The 21,733-nt window shown below is 39.4% G+C and overlaps 1 long non-coding RNA gene across 1 annotated transcript; it reads left to right on the top strand.

Annotated features, from left to right (window-relative positions):
• Positions 1–18,421: 18,421 nt before the first annotated feature.
• Positions 18,422–21,356, top strand: LOC142164736 (uncharacterized). The gene is made up of 2 exons (XR_012695695.1): positions 18,422–19,157; positions 21,099–21,356. It is a non-coding gene; the product is annotated as an uncharacterized LOC142164736 (long non-coding RNA).
• Positions 21,357–21,733: the final 377 nt, after the last annotated feature.

The following is a 21,733-nucleotide window of genomic DNA, read 5'->3' as shown; positions in this document are numbered from 1 at the left end:
AGTCTCGGAAGGCAAAATGGTAGCCATATGCAATGCAGGAAATACAGATGGAGACAGTGCTTAGTCTCGGAAGGCAGAATGGTAGCCTTATGCAAAGCAGGAAATGCAGATGGAGACAGTGCTTAGTCTCGAAAGGCAGAATGGTAGCCTTATGCAATGTAGGAAATGTAGAAGGAGATAGTGCTTAGTCTCAGAAGGCAGAATGGTAGCCTTATGCAATGCAGGAAATGCAGATAGAGACAGTGCTTAGTCTCGGAAGGCAGAATGGTAGCCTTATGCAATGCAGAAATAAAAATAAAAGGGCAAATAGTAATAGAGTTTCTTAGCTGATAGCAGGTTGCGACATTGTGACTGATGGGGACGTTGCGATACAGGGAATATCGCCGGCGTGCGTGGATAGCAAATGCTAGTAAATGTGAACAATTCTGAGAGTTGTATTCCTGAACATCATTTATCTCGTGAATGTATAGCATGTCGGATGCTTTCGCAATCCAAATGTCTGCATCCAAAGAAAAATCGTGAGTTTTGTAGAGGGGAGGTTAGTTCGTATCCTTGTTGGCTTTGCTTGACCTTCTCGACTCTGATCTAGTGATACTGTACGTATCATTGGGGTAGCGTTGCTAAACAGAGCAATTTTGGTAACAAACAGGCATGATTTAGTAAAAAATATAACATAAATAAATAATCGAGAATAGTTTTCTTTAGATGAACCGGCGACTGCGACGTGGTTCAAGACATTGCGACCTTTCTTGTTACGGAATTTTGAGGGTCCTCCTCAAAATTCTGCCCCAGTTTACTAGGCTGATGCTTCTGACGGCTTCTTGCGATGACTAGCTGAAATTGCTTCGGAATTTTGAGGGTCCTCCTCAAAATTCTGCCCCAGTTTCCAATTACGGGGGAGAAATGAAAATCTATTTGAATTGTGACCAAACCCATAGGGCTGACTACATATCCCCTCTTAAACGGGAATCAGGTTAGGCATAGTTCAAATTACATCATAAAGGAAAGCATAAAGATTACACATAGTATCGCTTGACTGCAACTGAACTGATCGGCTTTGGCCAAACTTCTCTGTCCATTTCTGCAAGTATGAGGTCTCCTCCTGTTAGAACCCGGTGAACCATGTACGGACCCTGCCAGTTGGGAGAGAATTTCCCTTTGGCTTCATCTTGATGCGGGAAAATTTTCTTTAACAACAGCGGCCACGGTGTGAACTGTCTTGGCTTGACTCTTTTGTTGAAAGCTTTGGACATTCTGTTGTGATAGAGCTGACCATGGCAAACTACATTCATTCTCTTTCCGTCTATAAGAGCTAGCTGCTCGTAACGACTCTTCACCCATTCTGCGTCGTCGAGCTGAGCTTCTTGTATGATCCTCATGGAAGGGATTTCTACTTCGGCGGGAATGACTGCTTCTGTACCATATACCAACATGTAGAGGTTGCCCCAGTTGATGTGCGGTTGTGGTGCGATACCCCAATAAAGCAAATGATAGCTTCTCGTGCCACTGCTTATGCTTCTCTATCATTTTCCTGTGTATCTTCTTGATGTTCTTATTGGCGACTTCTACGACTCCATTCATTTGAGGTCTGTAGGCTATAGAATTCTTGTGTCTGATCTTAAAAGTTTCACGCATAGATTTTATCAAGTCACTGTTGAGGTTGGAGTCATTATCAGTAATGATTGATTCTGGAATCCCGAATCGACAAACGATGCGGTCGCGGACAAAGTCTGCCATGACTTTCTTGGTTACTGCTCTGTAAGATGCTGCTTCAACCCATTTCGTGAAATAGTCGATTGCTACTAGGATAAACCTATGCCCATTGGAGGCGGCATGCTCGATTGGTCCAATAACATCCATTCCCCAGGTAGCGAACGACCACGGTGAGCTTGTTCTAGTAAGCTCATTTGGGGGTACCTTGATCATGTCTGCATGTATCTGGCAGCGGTGGCATTTTCGGACATACTGGACGCAATCTGTCTCCATAGTCATCCAAAAGTAACCAGCCCGGAGTATCTTCTTGGCTAAGACAAAACCGTTCATATGTGGACCGCAGGTCCCAACATGGATTTCTTCTTAGTAGTTTAGATACTTCCTTCACGTCGACACACCTTAGTAATCCCAAATTCGGGGTTCTCCTATACAGGATTCCTCCGATGTGAAAGAAATTGTTAGACAACCTTCGAAGTGTGTGCTTTTGAGTAGTGTTCGCAAGTTCTGGGTATTCTCCTTTTGCCAAATATTCCTTGATATCATGTAACCAAGGCTATCCATCTGCTTCTTCTTCGACATGAGCACAGTAAGCTGGCTGATCTTAGATCTTTACCGGAATGGGATCAATGAAGTTCTTGTTTGGATGTTATATCATGGATGATAGGGTAGCCAATGCATCGACAAACTCATTCTGGACTCTGGGAACATGCTGGAACTCTGTCTTTGTGAACCTCTTTCTCAACTCCTGTACATGATGCAGATAAGGAAGTATCTTGGAGTTCTTGGTCGCCCATTCTTCTCGGACCTGATGTATAAACAAGTCTGAATCCCCAATTACTAGCAGCTCTTGAATGTTCATGTCAATGGCCATCTTGAGCCCTAAGATGCAGGCTTCGTACTCGACCATATTGTTGGTGCAAGGAAACCTGAGTTTGGCAGACACCGGATAATGCTGGCCGGTTTCTGATACTAGGACTGCTCCTATGCCGACTCCTTTGAAATTTGCTGCTCCATCGAAAAAAATTCTCCAACCTTTATAGGATTCTGCGATATTTTCTCCTATGAATAATACCTCTTCGTTAGGAAAATACATTTTTAGGGGTTCATATTCTCCATAAACGGGATTCTCGGCAAGTTGATCTGCTAGTGCATGTCCTTTGATCGCCTTCTGAGTTACATAGACAATGTCAAATCCACTCAACAGTATTTGCCACTTGGCTAGCTTGCCGGTAGGCATGGGTTTCTGAAAGATGTACTTCAAAGGATCCATCCTTGATATGAGATATGTAATGTAGGCACAGAAGTAGTGCCTCAACTTCTGTGCTATCCAAGTTAAAGCACAACAGGTGCACTCTAACAGAGAATACCGAGCCTCGTACGGGGTGAACTTCTTACTGAGGTAATAGATGGCCTGTTTCTTCCTCCCCATTTCATCATCTTGCCCCAGAACACAACCGAACGCTCCGTCCAATACTGCGAGGTAGAGTAATAGAGGTCTACCTGGCTCGGTCGGGACCAAAACTAGTGGTGTTGACAGGTACTCCTTGATTCTATTGAAGGCCTTTTGGCAGTCATCAGTCCATTTGGTAGTGGCATCCTTCTTCAACATCTTAAAGATTGGCTCACAGATAACTGTAGATTGTGCTATGAACCGGTTGATATAGTTAAGTCTCCCCAAGAAACTCATTACATCCTTCTTGTTCTTTGACAGTGGCAACTCTTGAATAGCTTTGACTTTGATTGATCCAGTTCTATTCCTCGGCGACTTATAATGAACCCAAGTAGTTTTCCGGCAGGAACCCCAAATGCGCACTTCGCAGGATTCAGTTTTAGGTTGTACCTTCTCAATCTATTGATGAACTTCCTCAAATCTTCCATGTGATCAGTGGCTTTCTTGGACTTGATGATAACATAGTCTCATATACTTCGATCTCATTGTGTATCATACCATGGAAAATGGTGGTCATGGACCTCATGTAGGTGGCCCCAACATTCTTTAATCCAAACGGCATCATCTTGTAACAGTACATCCCCCACGCTATAATGAAAGCCATTTTCTCAACATCTTCTTCATCCATCTAGATATGATGATACCCAGATCTTTTGGTACTGGCACGATAATATCGTCTTCATGCTTGGCACAATTGTCGATCAGGATATGTATGTTCGGCAAGGGGAAGTCGTCTTTTGGACTGGCCCGATTGAGATCCCGGTAGTCGACACAGACTCTGACCTTTCCGTCCTTCTTTGGTACTAGCACGATATTGGCTAACCATGTCGGATATTCTACTACCCTGAGAACCTTAGCTTTGACTTGCTTGGTGATTTGTTCCTTGATTTTCAGACTCATATCAGGCTTGAATTTTCTGAGTTTTTGCTTTACCGGTGGACATGTTGGATCATTTGGCAGTTTGTGAGCCACAATAGATGAACTTAGACCAATCATGTCATCGTACGACCAGGCGAATATGTCTTCATATTCCCTTAGAAATTCTGTGTATTCCTTCTTTTCTAATGGTGATAAGTGGACGCTAATTTGTGTTTCTTTAACGTTTTCTGCATCTCCCAGGTTGACAATCTCAGTCTCGTCCAGGTTGGACTTAGGCCTGTTCTCAAAGTTCTCAACTTCCTTAACAATCTCTTCTGGTATGTCATCTTCCTCTGAATCTATGTTTGTTTGTTGCGTTGTCTCGTTGCATGTCGCAGTCATTGGTTCATCAAGATAGGTAATAGTAATGTTGTATAAGTAAAGTAATGAGAGAAAATAATAAGAGTAATATTATAGGGAAAATCGAAATGCTTTGATAAATTCCATAACTGTTTGAACATTGAAGATCTTATTGCGAAATTTTAAAATGCGAAAGGAAAGTCAACTAGTAAAAATAAAAGATAGTGCATGATGTTTGTTCAACCTTGCTACCCCAAGGCTTTCCGGGATCTGGTGGTTTTAATAGTCTAGCTATTGAGGCATGCTCCTCTGCTTATTGCCTGTATGGAAGGGCCTTCCTACCCCTCCTCCTCGAAAACAACACAACAATCCATATCATCGTCTTCTAGGAACAAATTCCTCACTGCTTCCAGTACTTCCTCTTCTTCTGACCCACAGATAACATCGGCTGGCTGGAAAGTCTGCTTCAAATGTGGTATTGGCTGCTCCAGCGGATAGTAAAGACTGCACCATGGTGGCGACCAGTTGTTGAATTCCTCCCAAGTGTACTCATATCCCAGACCGAAGTGGTGCCATGTTTCTTTAGTTTGATAGGCTTAGCGATTCCTTGGAGGTTCTTGCCAAATCCCTTGCCAGGTTCGTATCCGCTCCAGTTCAATATGCTTTCAATTTTATTGTCTCACCATTTGTCCTTGTCGATGGTGTTGACTCGCTCGATGTGGTGATAGGTCTCCCCGCTTATCTTTTTTCTGCCTCCGATTGCTGGGATGGTATGGCGACTGTATATGGGATTGCTATTGTCGCCGTAAATGGTCACCTCTTGGTGGTTCCACTCAAATTTCACCGTCTGATGTAGTGTTGATGCTACGGCCCCAACGGTATGAATCCACGGTCGTCCCAATAACAAATTGTAAGATGCTGGCACGCCTATCACTTGAAAATCAACATTGAACCAAGTAGTCTCCATTTGCAAACACAAGTTGATTTCCCCAATGGTGGACTTTTGGGAACCATCGAAAGCTTTGATGTTGATGGCCCCGTCCTTGATCTCATGCAGCCCCTTTCCCAATGTCCTGAGTGTTACCAATGGACAAATGTTGAGGTTGGACCCTCCATCAATCAGGATTCTGGTGATGAAATAATCTTCGCATTGCACGGTGATGTGCAACGCCTTGTTGTGACTCAACCCTTCTGGTGGCAACTCATCTTCATGAAACGTGATCTTGTGACTTTCCAATACCTGCCCTACCATGTTTGCCATCTCTCCTCTGGTGATGTTGCTTGGTACATATGCCTCACTCAGCACCTTTAACAAGGCATTCTTGTGTGCATCGGAATTTTGCAGCAAAGCTAGGATAGAAATTTGTGCTTGCATTTTGTTTAGCTGATCAATGACCGAGTATTCCTTGGCTTGTATCTTTCTCCAAAGATCATCGGGCCTTGTTTCAGTGATGGTTGGCTGACCAGAGGCCTGCTTGCTTGACTCAGCCAAATGTTCCGGGGTATAAACCCTACCGGTTATTGTCATACCCTGTGCCGTAACGGCTTCCTCGAACTTGACCTTCCCTTTTTTTCTTGCCTCGGCTGTGTAGTCCCAAGGTATGGCATTTGTATGAAATGGTGTTACGGTAGACATTACTACTGGAATTGGCATGGGCACCTTTACTCCGAACAGAGCATATGCTTTGGAAGGTAAAACCGCAACTTCAAATGGTGCGGGTGCGTTTGCTGGAGACACAAACTCGACCTCAATTGGCACTGGCGTCTTTGCAGATGATGGTTCTTCAAACTCAAGTGGCATGGACATATTTACCTCGGCATCCCCAGAAGGTTGAATCTGGACTACAATCGGATTGAGGGTGACTATTGGCTTTTTTGGATCGTCGCCTTCTGTGATCAAACCGATCAATCCCTTGGGGTCCCAATCATCCTCTATTTCAATCATGTGAACGCCTCCACCCTTGTGGTCCGACAGAGGGTTATTGAGGAAATTTGGAGAAGGTTCTTTTGCCACAATAATCTTGTTATTAATCAAAGTTTGGATCTTATCTTTCAGAGAGCGACATTCATCAATGGTATGTCCTTTCATGCCGGAATGGTATGCACAAGATTTATTTGGATTGACCCATTGAGAAGGGTTTTCAGGGGTTATAGCAGGGATAGGGGTGACATAACCAGCAACTTTGAGTCTCTCGTACAGCTGGTCAATTGGCTCAGCAATGGTGGTATATTATTTGGGAGGTCTGCGGTCAAAATTTGGTCGAGGTCTAGGAAAGTTTTGGCGTGCGGGAGGTGATTGATAGTGGGATGGTTGAGCATTGTAGTCTTGGTAGACATGTGTAGGTTGGGAATATCTTGGTGAGGTAGGTTGATATGTGGGAGGTGGAGGTGATTGATAAGTGGGTGGTGGAGTTTGGTAGGAGGGTGAGGGTGTTTGGTAGTTCATAGTAGGCTGATATGTGAGTGGAGGCATTGGATAGGTTTGGTATTTGATAGGGGATTTGGTTTTCTGTGCAACTATTACGGCACCTACGTCCCTTTTCTTAGACATACCACCAGACTGTAAGGCCTTATTGGTAGCTTGCAAGGCTTAACAGTTTGTAATCATACCACTTTTGATGCCTTCTTCGATCCTTTCACCCAACTTGATGATGTCGGAAAATTTATGGCTTTCAATCAACATCAGCCTTTCATAGTATTGCGGGTCCTAAACTCGGACGAAAAATTTGTTCATTTGTTCTTCCTCTAAGGCAGGTCTGACCTTAGCAGCTTTTGATCTCCAGCGAGTAGCATACTCGCGGAATGTTTCCATGGGCTTCTTCTTTAGGTTCTGGATATAGAATACGTCTGGAGCATTTTCTGTGTTGAACCTGAACCTGTCCATGAAATCGGACGCCATACTTACAAAGCTCGACCATTTCTTCGGGTCTTGGCTAATGCACCAAGATAGAGCATCTCCTTTCAGACTCCTCATGAAAAGTTTCATGCGGATCCTTTCGTCCTTTCCTACTCCGACCAGCTTGTCGCAGTATGTTCTCAAATGAACTCTTGGATCCCCTGTACCATCAAACATCTCGAACTTAGGAGGTTTGTACCCCTCGGGCAGTTCGACATCGGGTTGTATGCAAAGATATTCATAGTTCAACCCTTCAATCCCCTTACTTTCTTCGACGCCCTGAATTCGGCTAGTCAACTTCTTAAGTTCTTCAGGCAGGTTCCTGATGAGTGAGTCTTTATCATCAGACTCGGGTGTGCTTGAGATTGGTTGGGTAGAGTGTGGTACGGTCTCCACATAGATGGGGGTATTATGATGTTCATGGAAATGGTCATTTGTAGAGTTCAATGGTTCTGGGATGAGCATTGGAGTATTGTTGGAGGTGTGGCAAGTGTTGCAGTGGTGGTGAGGAGTGGAATGGTTTTTTGTTTTTGGGATATTTTGTGGAGGTGTGGGGTTCTGAGTGTTTGGGAAATTAACGTCTGGAGTGGTGAGGGAAAATGATAAATTCGCCAGATTCCGAATTTGATCAAGTTCCTCCTGGAACTTCAACAGTTTCTGCTCGAATTGGGATGCACTTTCTTTGGAAACCTGAGTACCATGAGTGACCTCTACCCGTTCAGTTAAGTTTTCCTTTCCGGTGTTGTTCGAATCTTCCATCTTCCCTTTGTTCTTGTTTCTGATAGGACTAAGATGAGGAGTGGGTGGAGGGACCCTAGATCTCATGGAATAGGATGATGATGCCAGAGTGCACGAACTAACCTTTGGGGAGGGGAATAAAACAAAAGTAAAAACAAAAAGGTAACAAGTTAGTGAGGATTATAAGAAAAATGTTGCTATATTTAAACACATAGTGCAAGAATGTAAATCGTGTCCTAACTTGGGGAACCTCTTTGTGCCCGAGGTAGGCCTAGCGACAAATTAATTTGGAGAACTTAGAGTGCTAAATGCCTCATTTAATTGATAAAAAGTAGACGAATCCCAAAACGACACTAAATAACAGGAAATAAAATGTCACTAGTGGCCATCAGCCTTATTACATTTCTCAAAGAAAAAGAATAAGCTCCTATCTATTTGGTCCCAAAAGGACCTTCCTCAGGTTGTATGCTCTCGTTAATCAAATCCTCTAGCTCGCATAGGTTCACGAGTAGAAATGCCTTTGCCATGTGTTCTCCTCTGTTTTCTTCAGCGTTCTGGCAGTCGGTGACTCTCTTCCTCACTTTCCCTTCCAATTCCAGCAGACTGTACTCCAGAGACTCCAACTTTTTGCTAGCTTTGGCGACCCTCTCTTTTCACTCGTTGATTTGGTCATTTGATGGAAGACTCCTCCACCAGTCTAGCAAGACTGGGGGTGTGCTAATAATACCAAAACTAGGGACCTCGTGCCTCATTTTCTGCAAAACAAATAAGGTTAGGCCCTTACCCCCACCAGACTCGACTATTTAATACCAACAATTAGCATAAAGCATTTAGTTCTCCAAATAAATGCACAGAATGTGGTGATGTCCGTTTGGGTTCAGGGAAACCCGGCGGACTTTGGACGAGGCTATCTTAAAGAGTCATTATGTGGACAACATAATTGACTCAGCTAGGTTTGACCATGATACATGCACAATTAAACAGAGTAAGGTTTCTATGGGGTTTTAGACTGGTACCCTTGAGCTGACAACTCAAGAGGGAAAGGTACGGAACCGTCGACTACACCGTTGATCGACTGGTTTTACTGCAAATATGCCTTTACCGGATTTAGGGGGTGATAATATCGGAAGAGCTCAAACACTCATTATAAGTATTGCTATGGTATTTTGTTTGGCACGAGTGGAATATGATGTTGAAAACATTTTTATGCAATAACTAAAGCAGGTTGTCACGTATTTGCACGTTGAGAAAGTAGTAAATACAACAGTTCATCATAATTCAAAGCAGTAATAAAGAAAAGCAGTAAAAGAAATAAAGGAAAGAAACAAAAAAGACAAGTCAGTTTTGTAGTTGAAAAGGGAATTGAATGCTTAAAGGTATTAAACAAATAAAGGCATATAAAGAAAATGTCAAGCCACAATAATAGTCTGAAATGGTAAAAGCCTAAAATATCCCCAGCAGAGTCGCGATGATGTCGTGCCCCGTTTTTCTCGCAAAATTGGGTTTATGACATTTTTGGTATGGGACAACTCATTCCTTTTGGGAGCTGGGATTTGCAATTTTGAAGAGTCGCCACCTAATGATTTAAGGTGCATTAGGACACCAAGAAGGTTTGATTTGAGTAACCAGAGATTGTGTAAGAGCTTGAAATTATCCCAAGGGGAAGGTGTTAGGCACCCCTCAGGATCCACTAGTGTGGTTCACGGCCAGACTATTGTTGTGAATTTAGGTGCAAATAACATGTAGGCAAATAAAGCTTCAAATAAGAGGGGATTTTCACATAATGGTTACAAAAAAAATTGGAAAGAATTCAAAGGAAGCTGATTTTCTTAAAAGAAATAGTTTGAAATCTTTAGAAGAAACAAAGAAACAAAGGGAAAAGGGGGGGTCCTAGGTTTATTAATAATATGGATCACCCCACACAACATCTGGTAATTACTCCTTAGTGAGGGGCTACACGAGATGTTATCGCGTGGTCATTATATCCATATCTACCCTTTCCCACCCGTTAAGGTATTAAAGCGCGGAATGGTCTCGTTTACTTATTGCATGCTATTACCCGTCCCAATCCTATCAGTTCCGGTGGCATTTAGGACTACTAATCCTAAGGGGGAGGGATATTAGGCTTATTTGTAGTTTCAAAGGCAAAATTCTAAGGCGACATACAAAAACATGTATAGCAAGTTAGGGGAAAGCACATAACAAGTAAAAGGCTCAGATATACCTCCTTGAACAAAGAAAGCACATAATTAGCATGACTTTCACATACTGTTTATGGTCTGATTAAGAACTTAAAGGTTGAGGCAGACTAAATTATTACATAATTCAGATAAGAAGCCCGAATTAGGTCTGCCTGCTGGTTGTAGTTAATAGCACAGATTCAGTTTATAACTTTGCCCTAAGGCTTGCCTAAGGGTTGGACAAAGATCCTATAGGCATGGTATCTACTGAATTCAGAAAGCAATAATAATAAACTGAATACGTACTGGTTAAAAAGGTTGTCAGATTATTAAAAAAAGCAAGTTTTTACGAAGGTCATGAGTTCTGCAAATGATGATCCTTGTTATTACTGGTTTAGTTCTAGACGTCAATGAAGCGATTCAGATTCGCTTAATAATTCCTATAGACATGCTTTCTACGCGTAGTTGATCAGAAGCCTTATAGATATCGTAAAAGTGTAGAAACCTTATAGACATGATATCTAAAAGCATAAGATGGGTTTTAACCTCTAAACGTGGTATCTAACTGGCAGTATTTGTTTTAAGACATGAACGTGATATCTATATGCAGTTGATTGTTTAAAACCTATGAACATGATTTCTAGATGAAAATGGATATACAAGATTCAGAAGGACCTACAGGCATATTTTCTATATGCATATGCAGAATTCAGATTTCCATACTTATGGACATGATTCCTATAAGCATGATTTCTATACGCATGCAGATTTTAGAATGACTTATAGGCATGATTTCTATATGAGAGTTGCAGAATTTAGAATGACCTATAGGCATGATATCTACCCTTTGCATACATAGTTACCGGCCCTTTTCACTAGCCATCCCCAAGAGTTTATTACAAATTATTACATCCCAGAATAAAGTAAAATACATCAGAAAAATGTAAATAAAAGTACAACCAAAGGAGAGCTTGATTCAGACTTCATGTCTGAAATATGAGGTAAACCAACTCCATAAGATCAAGATCCAAAGCCTTTCTCCCACTCGAGTGTGTCAAAGTTCCCTAAGAGCCTCAAAAAGGACTCCGGGCAATGCTCACACCCAAATGTATTATCAGATTAGGACAAGTGCAGTGTGGAAGGGCCAGCCCTCAAGTGTCCAAGTTCAGAGGGAGCTCAAAGGGTCCTAAGGCAAGGCTCACAAGAGAGGGGCAGAACTTAAAAACTAAGAGAGTGTGCAAGTGCAGAAACAGAATTCTAAAAGGGGGAAATGAGGGGGAAATAGCTACAGATAAGTACACATAAGGGGTTCAGGGGGAATAGGGAAATTGAAAGAGGCAAGGGCAGGCTGTGGGCATGCCCAGCAATGGAGAATGCCAACATACCCATAAGCCTGTTAGAACACACTATTTAGAGGCTAGGATCCCAAAGGATCAAATTTAATTCATGGACAACAATTTGCATATTGTCATGCCTTAAACCATAGCTCAAACACATAGTGGGCAGGGGTTTGGGATTCAAAATAGAACATGCAGAAAGAAATCAGCATGCTAAAGTAAGTGTTGAACTATACAGAAACAGTGAGTAGACATAGATACGAAAGATGTAGATAAACACTTTGTTGTGGTGCTAAAGCTTAAATCAGGACATACCAGTTTCAAAGAAACAAATAGAGAAAAGCAGTAGGTCTTGTAAACAGGCCACATTGCAGACAATAAGAGCGAATACTATTGCGTGTAAGTGTAAGTTCAGAAAAACTATGAGTGATAATGTGATAATAAAAGAGTCGTGTATTTATAGTGTGAAAAACAGGCAGAAATAAGGTAAGAAAACGATTAAGGAACTGGATGTCAATTAAGAATCAATCAACACAAGACTTCCTTTAATTAAGGAATTCGGGCTCAAAAGGTAAAACTATTTAAGGAAAGAAATCAAATAAACATCTTGTGCAAAGTATGCAATTAGGGGTAAATACATAGAAATTTATTTTAGGGGCAATACTTTGAAATACACGGTTGCATAAATAAGGTAAGAGAAATCAATTAGTAGACAGTAAATCAAGGATCAGAGATGTTGTAATCACTGGTCCATGAATGAACCTAGTCAGAAATGCTGAGAAACGTTTTTAACTTAAGTCGAGTAACAGGGCAGTCAGCAAATAAGGAAAGAAATCAATCAAACTTATACAAAAGGAAGTCTGAAATTAATCAAAAATTGAAAGCCCTTTTAGAGGGAAGTTCAACACATATAAAGAGCACACAAGTATCGGGCATGCGAAAAGGGTCAAGTGGAAGGTCTTATACAGTTTAGCAAAAGTCAGAATCATATGAAGAAACAAAATTGAAACAATGATTTTGAAACTTAATGAAGCAGTAGATGAAACAACTCCAGGAACTAAAATAGGTCCATAAGATTAGGGTTTTTGAAATCAGGCAAGTTCAGAGATGAAGCACAAGCAAATCACATAGCCAATGGTCTCAAAACTCAGATGAACCCCCAAATTCTAGAGTTTTTACCATCAATCGAGTGCAGAGGTGAGAGGACAAGCAATCAAGGAAAAGATACTAATCGAAACAGGTTCAGAGGTTTCAGAAAGGAACTAAGACCCTTAGCATGCTCTTTCAGTAGTAGAAACTCATGAGAAGCATAGTAAAAGAACAACATGCGAGATTTAGTAAAAGAAACATAGTAGAAGAAGCTAATGAGAAACATTGTAGAAGAAACTGAATAAGAACACAATAGCAGAAACTTAAAAACACAGTAGAGGAAACTGATAAGAACATGGTAGCAAAACTTAACGATAACACAGTAGAAGAAACGTAGTAGAAGAAACACAAAGAACACAGTAGAAGAAACATAGTAGAAGAAGCACACAAAAGAAAAAGAAAAATCAGAGAAACATCTAAAAACCCTAGATCGAAAAAAAAGGCTTTGAAAGCATAACTTTTGAAAGAAATATCAGAAAATCGTTTAAAAGCTTAGGTAAAACATGGATATGGAACAGATCTACAAAGATCAGAAAAACCTCAAAAGCTAGGGTTTCAGAGAAACCCAAACGGTGAGAAAGGCTTGGATCTAAGCAGGAAGAGTCAAGGCCAGGCTCGAAATAGACATGGCTTGCCAGAGCAAAGCCGGAGATGGCCGTGAAACTTGAATCAACAAGGGTTTGGACCCAGCTCTTCGCGGTCAAGTCAAGAAACTTCAGTAACCAAGCGTGAGGAGTCATAGATGGCTGGTAGGTGGTGAAACCACCATGGATTCAGGCCAGGAGGTGGCCGGAGAAGATGGATGGAACTCATCGGAGAGGAGGGGAAGGGGGAAGGTTCTAGAGAGAACCAGAGATAGTGAAATAGAGAGAGAGTCGGTTGAGTAAGGAATGAGAGGGGTCTTGAGGGGTCGTCTGGTTTAATTTGGTAAGGGCGGATCTGGACCGTTGATCAAAAATGATCAAAGGCCAGGATTTAGTCCGGGTTGGGTCGGGTAGATTTAGGATTGGGCTTGGGTCTTGGGTTTAATTCGGCCAAATTAAAAGGCCAAATGTGGCTATAAGTTAAATAGCCCCCTTTTCCCTTTAATTTATAAAAAATAATAAACAAATTTCTAAAAGCAAATTAAAAGCACTAAAATGACTTATAACGTATAATTATCCATTTAAAAATACAAAATCCCATTTTATAAACATGAGACGGATTAAAACATAAAAATAAAATATTGTAATTACGCAATTTTATCCTTAAAATACCAAATAAATTTGTAAAAATGTGTGAAAAATTATCTTAGCTATATTTTAATATAAACATGAGAATCCAATAAATAAATCACCAAACAAAATAATTTTGGGGACAATTATTGAGTTTTTCTTGATAAAACAGAGCAGTAAATTGACTTAAAAATCTTTGAAAAATTAAGAAAAATAATAGGACCTTGAGACATACTTATATATGCATATACACGCTATTTTGAAAGATATTTTGCATAAAAAAAATATAGAAAAAAATTGGGTATCAACACCTGTCTCGCATTTGCGAGCTTCACAATTGTGAAGCTCAGGTCGCAAATGCGACATCTCCAGCTGAGTAAAAGGGTCTTGGACGGGATTTTTCATTCATTCTTCAAATTTTCAAAACCTAAACTCCAAGAGGCAATTTTCCTAGATAAAGTTCTTCCTCAAATTATAGGTAAATGATTCCTAACTTATTTCTTCCAAGCTATTTCATCTTTTTACAAGATTTAATCCTAGAATCTGGGGTTTTTCATGGTGAAATTGGGTGTTTTTAGGTAAAATTTAGGGATTTCAAAATTTGGGGATTTAGACCTCAAATTGAGGTTGGATTCCAAAACCAATTGTATATTCGGGCTCGGGGGTGAATGTGTAATCGGATTTTGGTCCGAATTTCGAGTTTGGACCAAGCAGGCCCAGGGTCAGGTTTTGACTTTTTGGGAAAAATGCTAGAAAATCTATAATTTTGCATGGTGATTGATTTCTTTGGCGTTTATTGATATTATTAAGATAATTATGACTAGATACGAGTGAATTGGTGGTGAAATCGAGAGGTAAAACAGTGATTAAGCTTTGAAATGCCCATTGGCTTGAGGTAACTGTTTGGTCTAATCTTGACTTGATGGATTAGGAATCCCCGACTTATTTTTTATGTGGAATTCCATGTGTGTGGCGTATAAGTGTGGTGACGAGTATCTATGCGCCACCAAATTATCATTTTAACCTGTTCCTTTCCCCGTTTCCCTATATATTACTCTCTTGCCTTAATTGCTACTTTCTTACAAATGTTTCCATGTCTAATTACTTCATGTTAACTGTTGTTATCTTTATTGAAGTATTTAATTATTTCGTGGTTTTGTTTTATTACCCTGTTGGCTTATATTGGTTTATTGGTGCTTCATGGTACACTTTGGTTGGTCTCGCTGTGTAGTTTTCATTGGTGAAGTTTCATAATCGTAGTGATACTCCATTGTGTGGATTGAGGTATAAGTGTTGTGGAGAATTTGAGTTAACTTGTGAAACACTTGTCTTTATTTTTGTGATTGGTGCTGCTATCTAATATATATATCGGGATCGGGTTGCACGCTGCAACATGAGGAATAAGGGTGAATGTGATTGTCTGGTGCGATCGGTTGCACCCTACAATAAGAAGTAATAAGGGTGGATAGGTGGGATTGGGTTGCACACCGCAATAGGAGGAATAAGGGTGATATGTGTTGAGGAGTAATAAGGATAGACTAGTGGGATCGGGTTGCACGCCACAATAAGGAGTAATAAGGGTGAATGTTATATGGTTATTGATTATATAGTGGGATCGGATGCGCGCCACATCAGATATTATTTATGTATTCTTTTCTGTTGAAATTCATTATTGTAGTGTTGAAATTCTCCTAAGGATTGGTTATAGCTGAGTACCGGTAGAAGACTGGGTTCCGTATTTATTTAATGAAAGTTACTATTATATTTCATTTTGTATTTCATTTTCTGTTAGTGTCAACTGTTGCAGGTATATATGTATGTTGTTATGCCCCGCTGTAGCCTCGTCACTACCTCGTCGAGATTAGGCTCGACACTTACCAGTATATGGGGTCAGTTGTGCCGATGTTGCACTCTGCACTTCTTGTGCAAATTTTGGAGCTAGTGGCTGATCGAGAGGTTGGTGCTGTTACTGCATTCCAGAGACCCAAGGTAGTCCTACAGGCGTCCGCAGGCCCTGGCGTCCCCTTCTATCTTACTTCAATTCTGTTTTATTTACTTTCGAGACAGATGTGATTTTTTCTTTCAGACCAGTATTTGTAGTAATCTGTAGAAAGTTCGTGAGTTGTGACACCAATTTCTGGGTGGTATTGACTTATGTTTTTGTTAATAGTATAATAGTAAATAGTTAAATTATTTACTTCCGCTTTAATTTTACGTTGATTTAGTTCTGTTAAATGGTAATTATAAAAGGATAAAGGAAAATGTATCATATTCTGTAACGTTGGCTTGCCTAGAGGGTACAATGTTAGGCACCATCACGGTCCCGAAGATGGAAAATTCGGGTCGTGACAGAGTCGTTGAAGTTTGTTGGAGTCGATTTGGTATTTTTTTGGTATTTTTTCTTTTCTTTTCTAGAGATAAGTCTAATTAATATTTTATGGATGAAGCTTATGGTGGTGATAGATGAAGTTGGTGGTTCCGGATCTTCTAGTGGTGCTTTGGAATTATTTTGATAGAGGTGGAGAAAAGAAAGATAATGAATTTAAAAATTTGAGAAATTAATTAAAAATATTAAAAAGTGGGACTTAGTAATTACACATGTCAAACAATAAAAGGGTTAGCATGTGATGTGTAATCCGTGTCAGTGCAGTTGAGATTCACGCTCTGATGGAGGTGTTTAAAATGTGGGTTTTGATCAAGTAGAAGTGTTCAAATGGGAAAATTATAAGTTTGTTTACCGGGTTGACAAACAGGTGCAAGTTTAAGTGGATCCGAGGCCATTTTACCATGTATATATATATATATATATATATATATATATATATATATATATATATATATATATATATATATGTGTGTGTGTGTGTGTGTGTATGTGTGTGTGTGTGTGTGTGTGTGTGAGAGAGAGGCCGGTCGTTTTGAGAGTATTAGCCTCGATCCCCTATTTATTGCTCCCTCTGTTTTATTTTGTGATTACTTGACTTGTCCGGGTGCTTGGTGTCAGCTTCGGGTGAGTTTCTGAGTGGAATGAGACACATAGTCCCTAAGTTTGAAGTTTAAGTTGTAAGAGTTGTCTGTAGGTTGACTTGTGTGAAAACGATTCTAGAGTGGAGTTTCGTTGGTTCCAACAACTTTGTATGGTGATTTTGATCATAGGAGCATGTCCCGATGTTGATTTGGAGGTCCTTAAGTCATTTCGTCGTTAATTGGCGAAAGTTGGAAATTGGTGGAGTTTTGGGAAGTTTGATCGGGTGTGGGTGGACTTTTTGATATCGGGATCGGATTCCAATTTCGGAAGTTGGAATAGGTTCATAATGTCAAATATGAGTTGTCCGCAAATGCGACATTTCTAGGCAGAAAAAGGGGGAAAACGAGGGTTTGATACATTTTTCACTTTGAAACTTTGTGAGCTCGGATTGAGGAAAGATTTTGGGAGATTTTCAGAGAAGGCATTTGGGTAAGGATTATTGACTCATTTTTGTATAAACCCTATGAATCTATTGTTAATTACACCTTATAATTTGTGTTTTGGAGTTGAAAATTGGGGGGGAAAGGTGTAAAATTCTTAGACCGAATTTTTTGGTTTTGGAGTTGAAAATTTGGGTTTGGATAATTCTTGTATGGTTGGACTTGAAATTGATTGGATGTTCGAATTTTATAATTTTGGTCGGGTTCTGAGACATGGATCCGGGTTGACTCTTTGGGACGGTTTTCAAAATTTTGTTAAATTCATAATTTCATTATTTAGATTAGTTTCTTATAGTTATAGATATAGTATGTAAGTGCTTTTGCTTAGATTTGAGCCATTGGGAGTCAGACTTTGAGTGATGTTTGAGGTAAGTGACTTGTCTAACCTTATGTGGGGCAAATCCCCTTAGGATTTGGTACTATTGTGACAATTTATGATATGTGACTGCCGTGTACGCGAGGTGACGAGTGCATACACGGGCTAAATATTGAAATTCTGATTTTTGCTAAGTAGTTTCCTTTTTATTCCTTAACTTAGTTATTTTGACACATGTAGTCATCATGTTTAGCTTAATTTTACATGTTTACTGTAGACATGTGATTTTTGACCTTCCCCGAGATTTTTTATATTTTAGCATGTAAATATTTAATTTAGGCCTAATATCGCTATTTCAACGAATTTTGACTCTTTTACTTTATTTTATTACAAGAAAATTAAAATTACAAAAAACATAGTTTCATTCATGTTTCGCAGTCATTTTTAATCTTGAAAAATACCAAAAAATAGGTTTGTTTTAACGATTAGTCTAATCTTAATAGTTATTTTACTTAAGTAGGATTAATTGGTAAATGAGGTCGTATTTTTAGTCTTGTTCACAGAGAAAGAATAAAACTTGGGCTCAAATAACCCATTTTAAGCTTAATCTTCGGACCTAGCCCATAATTCCCAAGTCCATAATTCCTAGGCCCATACCCCTTAACCTAAAAAAAACCCTACAAAAACTAACCTAGACAATTGGAGGAATCAGCCGCAATACACAAAGAACCCCCTCCCTGAACGTCTTCTTCAGCATAGAAGCAACAAGAATCCCTCTTCAACCACACGACCCTTCCACCGTCAAATACACCCCGGAACCCAAGCAGCCATAGTCACAGATCCCCATCCATTTTTCAGCCAACAACCAGAGAAAAACCAACGAACCTTGAGCTCCCTTCTCCTTCATGTTCCTTACACAAAAAAGCTTAGAGCTAGGCAGAAACTGAACGAAAAGAAAACCGCAACGCCCCTAAGCAGCCGAGTCAACCTTCCACTCTCTCTGACCTCGATCTCTCTCGGCTTCTTCTTCTTGAATTCAAATTAGTACAACAGTCATCTCCATTAAAGTTGCTTAATTTCTCAATTGTTTCACTTTATGCAATTCCCCTCTTCTCTGATTGTCGACAACATCTTCATCCAAAATCGACGACGTCGAAGCTCTACGCCGGCATCATATTCTCTCTAGTAAGATCTTTTTGGATGTACCTCCTTCTAAGGTTCCGTTAATATACTCGTCATCCTACGACATTGCTTTTCTCGGGATCGAGAAACTGCATCAATTTGATGCTTCAAAATGGGGTCGAATCTACCGGTTTCTCTCTAGGTGAAGTTGCTGAAGTTCAATAAGTTGTATTTGCATTCTGTTGCTTCTGAGAACACTCCAGAAAATACAATGTTAGCACTACTATACAATTGGTTTCCGTAATTGAATGAAATGGGATTGACAAGAATTCAAATGAGTATCTGCTTGGTAAATGGTAAGTTCTTTTTTAATTTATATTGCTATTTCTTGTTTGTTTATCATTAGATTATTAGTTGTTTTGTCATTTTGGAATAAGCAATTTTGCAGCAGATAGTCAGGACTGCAATAAGCTTTTTCTATTCATTAGCCGATATTAAATATACTACCAACAAAATGAACAATTGGAGTTTCCTATTGACTAAGTTGATGTGCAATCATCGTTATCGTTTTCTATGTATGATGATAAATCAATTTTTTTCTTGTTGATAAATCAACTTGTTATATACATATGATGACCAATTACGAAATGCTAAATGGTGGATGCTTTGCTGAATTAAGTGACAGAAGCTGGTGGATAAAAAATTCCCGGGGTACATTTATGTGACCCGGCCATAATTTTATCTTGTTAATAAAATAAACATGTTGTGGATCGTGGGTATGGTTCTCGTGACAGGATTCGCAATGTGCAATCAAATAATTAGTTGTATAACAATTGGACTATTAAAAGCGGTTTAGAAGGAATAAAAATGCGCATAGGTTTCAAAGGTGTTTCAAAATCAAATAAATAGGCCAATAATAACAGTTGAGCGACCGTGCTAGAACCACGGAACTCGGGAATGCCTAAAACCTTCTCCCAGGTTAACAAAATTCCTTAACCGGATTTATGTGTTTCGTGGACTGTAAAACAGAGTCAATCTTTCCTCGATTCGGGAATTAACCAGTGACTTGGGATACCATAAATTATCCCAAGTGGTGACTCTGAATTTGAAATAAATAATCTCATTTCGATTGTCACTTAAATTGGAAAAAACTCTCTTATATCCCTTCCTGGGGTAGGAAAAGGAGGTGTGACAGCTCTGGCGACTCTGCAGGGGATCGAACCCAGAATCTCTGGTTCAGGGTTCAAGAATTTGAGTTTAGAATAATTGTTATATTTGACCTTTATTTATTATCTAGTTTTATTACATGTTTGGGTCTAATGTGCCAAATGCTGCTTTTTACCGCTTTGATACTATTTGAATTGTATATAAACTGCTACAAAACCCTTCTTTTCTCATCTTCGGGCATGTGCATGATGGCATGACTCCTCTTCTATTAGTGTCATACCTTAAATTAGGAAGAGGCTCAGACAAGTTACAAAGCGAGATGGCCTTTTGGTTCCGGGTACGTAGCCCCCCTCGGCTCGAGTTGTCCACTCGGGTACACAAATCTAGAACAACATACCCAGGTTTTGAACATAGAATAACTCAGCCCCATGCCGGATTCCTAGTAGGAACATTTGTTTGCATCACGTGCATCTGACTTTGGGGACTCAACACAGGGGTTGGGTCCGTCTAGGACAGGTGTACCCAAAATAACAGACCATCTTGATGCATCCTATGTGCTACATGTCATATTTCTTCAAGGGTGAAAGGGTTATTCGGTGGACCAATGATAATTGAGGACGAATGAAAAAGAAAAAAATAGAGGGTGAAGTGTGAGGATAAAGCAAGTACGGCCCAATTATGTTTTCTGTTATATTCTTGTTAAGAAAAAAAGAGAGCTTGAAAATTCAAAAAAAAATTGCACTTTTTCATCATTTTCCGAAAATCATAAAATCAAAAAAAGGAAAAAGGAAAAATCCAAAAAGAGTTTACATGTTTCATCATTTTTTTCAAAAAAAAAGGGGACAAAAAATATATTTTTCCTAAATTAGTTGTTTTTTCTTGCCCGTATCCAATCTGCCCGAACTACGCATACCTGATTCTCATCTTTCGGGATGTGATACATAGGGTCCGGTCCTCCTAGTGAATCTTAGGTTCTTGGCTTTGCGGGGTCTTAGCTAAATTTTGCACGTCTAGCCACCTTTTGGTCACATAAGCCATTTTACAAAAATAGTCTCAAACATGTCTTACATGCATCCAATAGGGAGTGTTATTGTCTCACCTAGTGTTGGTTTGAGTTTTTTTCCATACAGGTGTGGATCTACTTACCGGAGTTTGAGCATGACAGACACCCCGTGACCATCCAGTCAGGATGGCTCATTCAGGAGTTGCTTAAGGAGATTTGTTTTATTTATTTTTTATGTTTTGAGTCTGTTCTTCATTTTATGTCGTCTTTTACTTTCTAGTTTTGTACAGTAATGTCGAGTTTTTTGTTATTGTACTTTTTACTTTATATTTGAAAAAGTGTGTTGTAAATCAAAAATCCAAAAAAAAAGAAGAGGTTTCGTGTTTTATATTTTTGTTAGAAGTTTTCTTTAGAATACTAATTCTTTTAAGGTGGTTTTCCTTTAGGAAATTAATATCTAGAACTCAAAATAAAAAATTGTTGTTATATTTTCTTTTAGTACATTAAGACTAAAAATTCAAAAAACAAAGAGAATTTTCTTTTAGTACCTCTTTAAAAGTTTTCTTTAAGATTTTAGTTCCAAAAATCCAAAAAGATTTTCTTTTGAAGTTCTTCTTTGGGAAATTAACAAAAAATAAAAATAAATTCTTTTTATTTTAGAATTTTAGGATATTGTACATAGAAGAAAAAAATGTACTTTATTTTGGTTTATTTTCAGAGTTTCTCCCTTAGGTAATCAAATTAAAATCCAAAAATATTTTT

Source organism: Nicotiana tabacum, chromosome 10 (genome assembly GCF_000715075.1).
Source record: "Nicotiana tabacum cultivar K326 chromosome 10, ASM71507v2, whole genome shotgun sequence".
Classification (NCBI taxonomy): Eukaryota; Viridiplantae; Streptophyta; class Magnoliopsida; order Solanales; family Solanaceae; genus Nicotiana; species Nicotiana tabacum.
The sequence above is the reverse complement of the archived record's forward strand: the minus strand, read 5'-3'. Positions and strand labels throughout refer to the sequence as shown.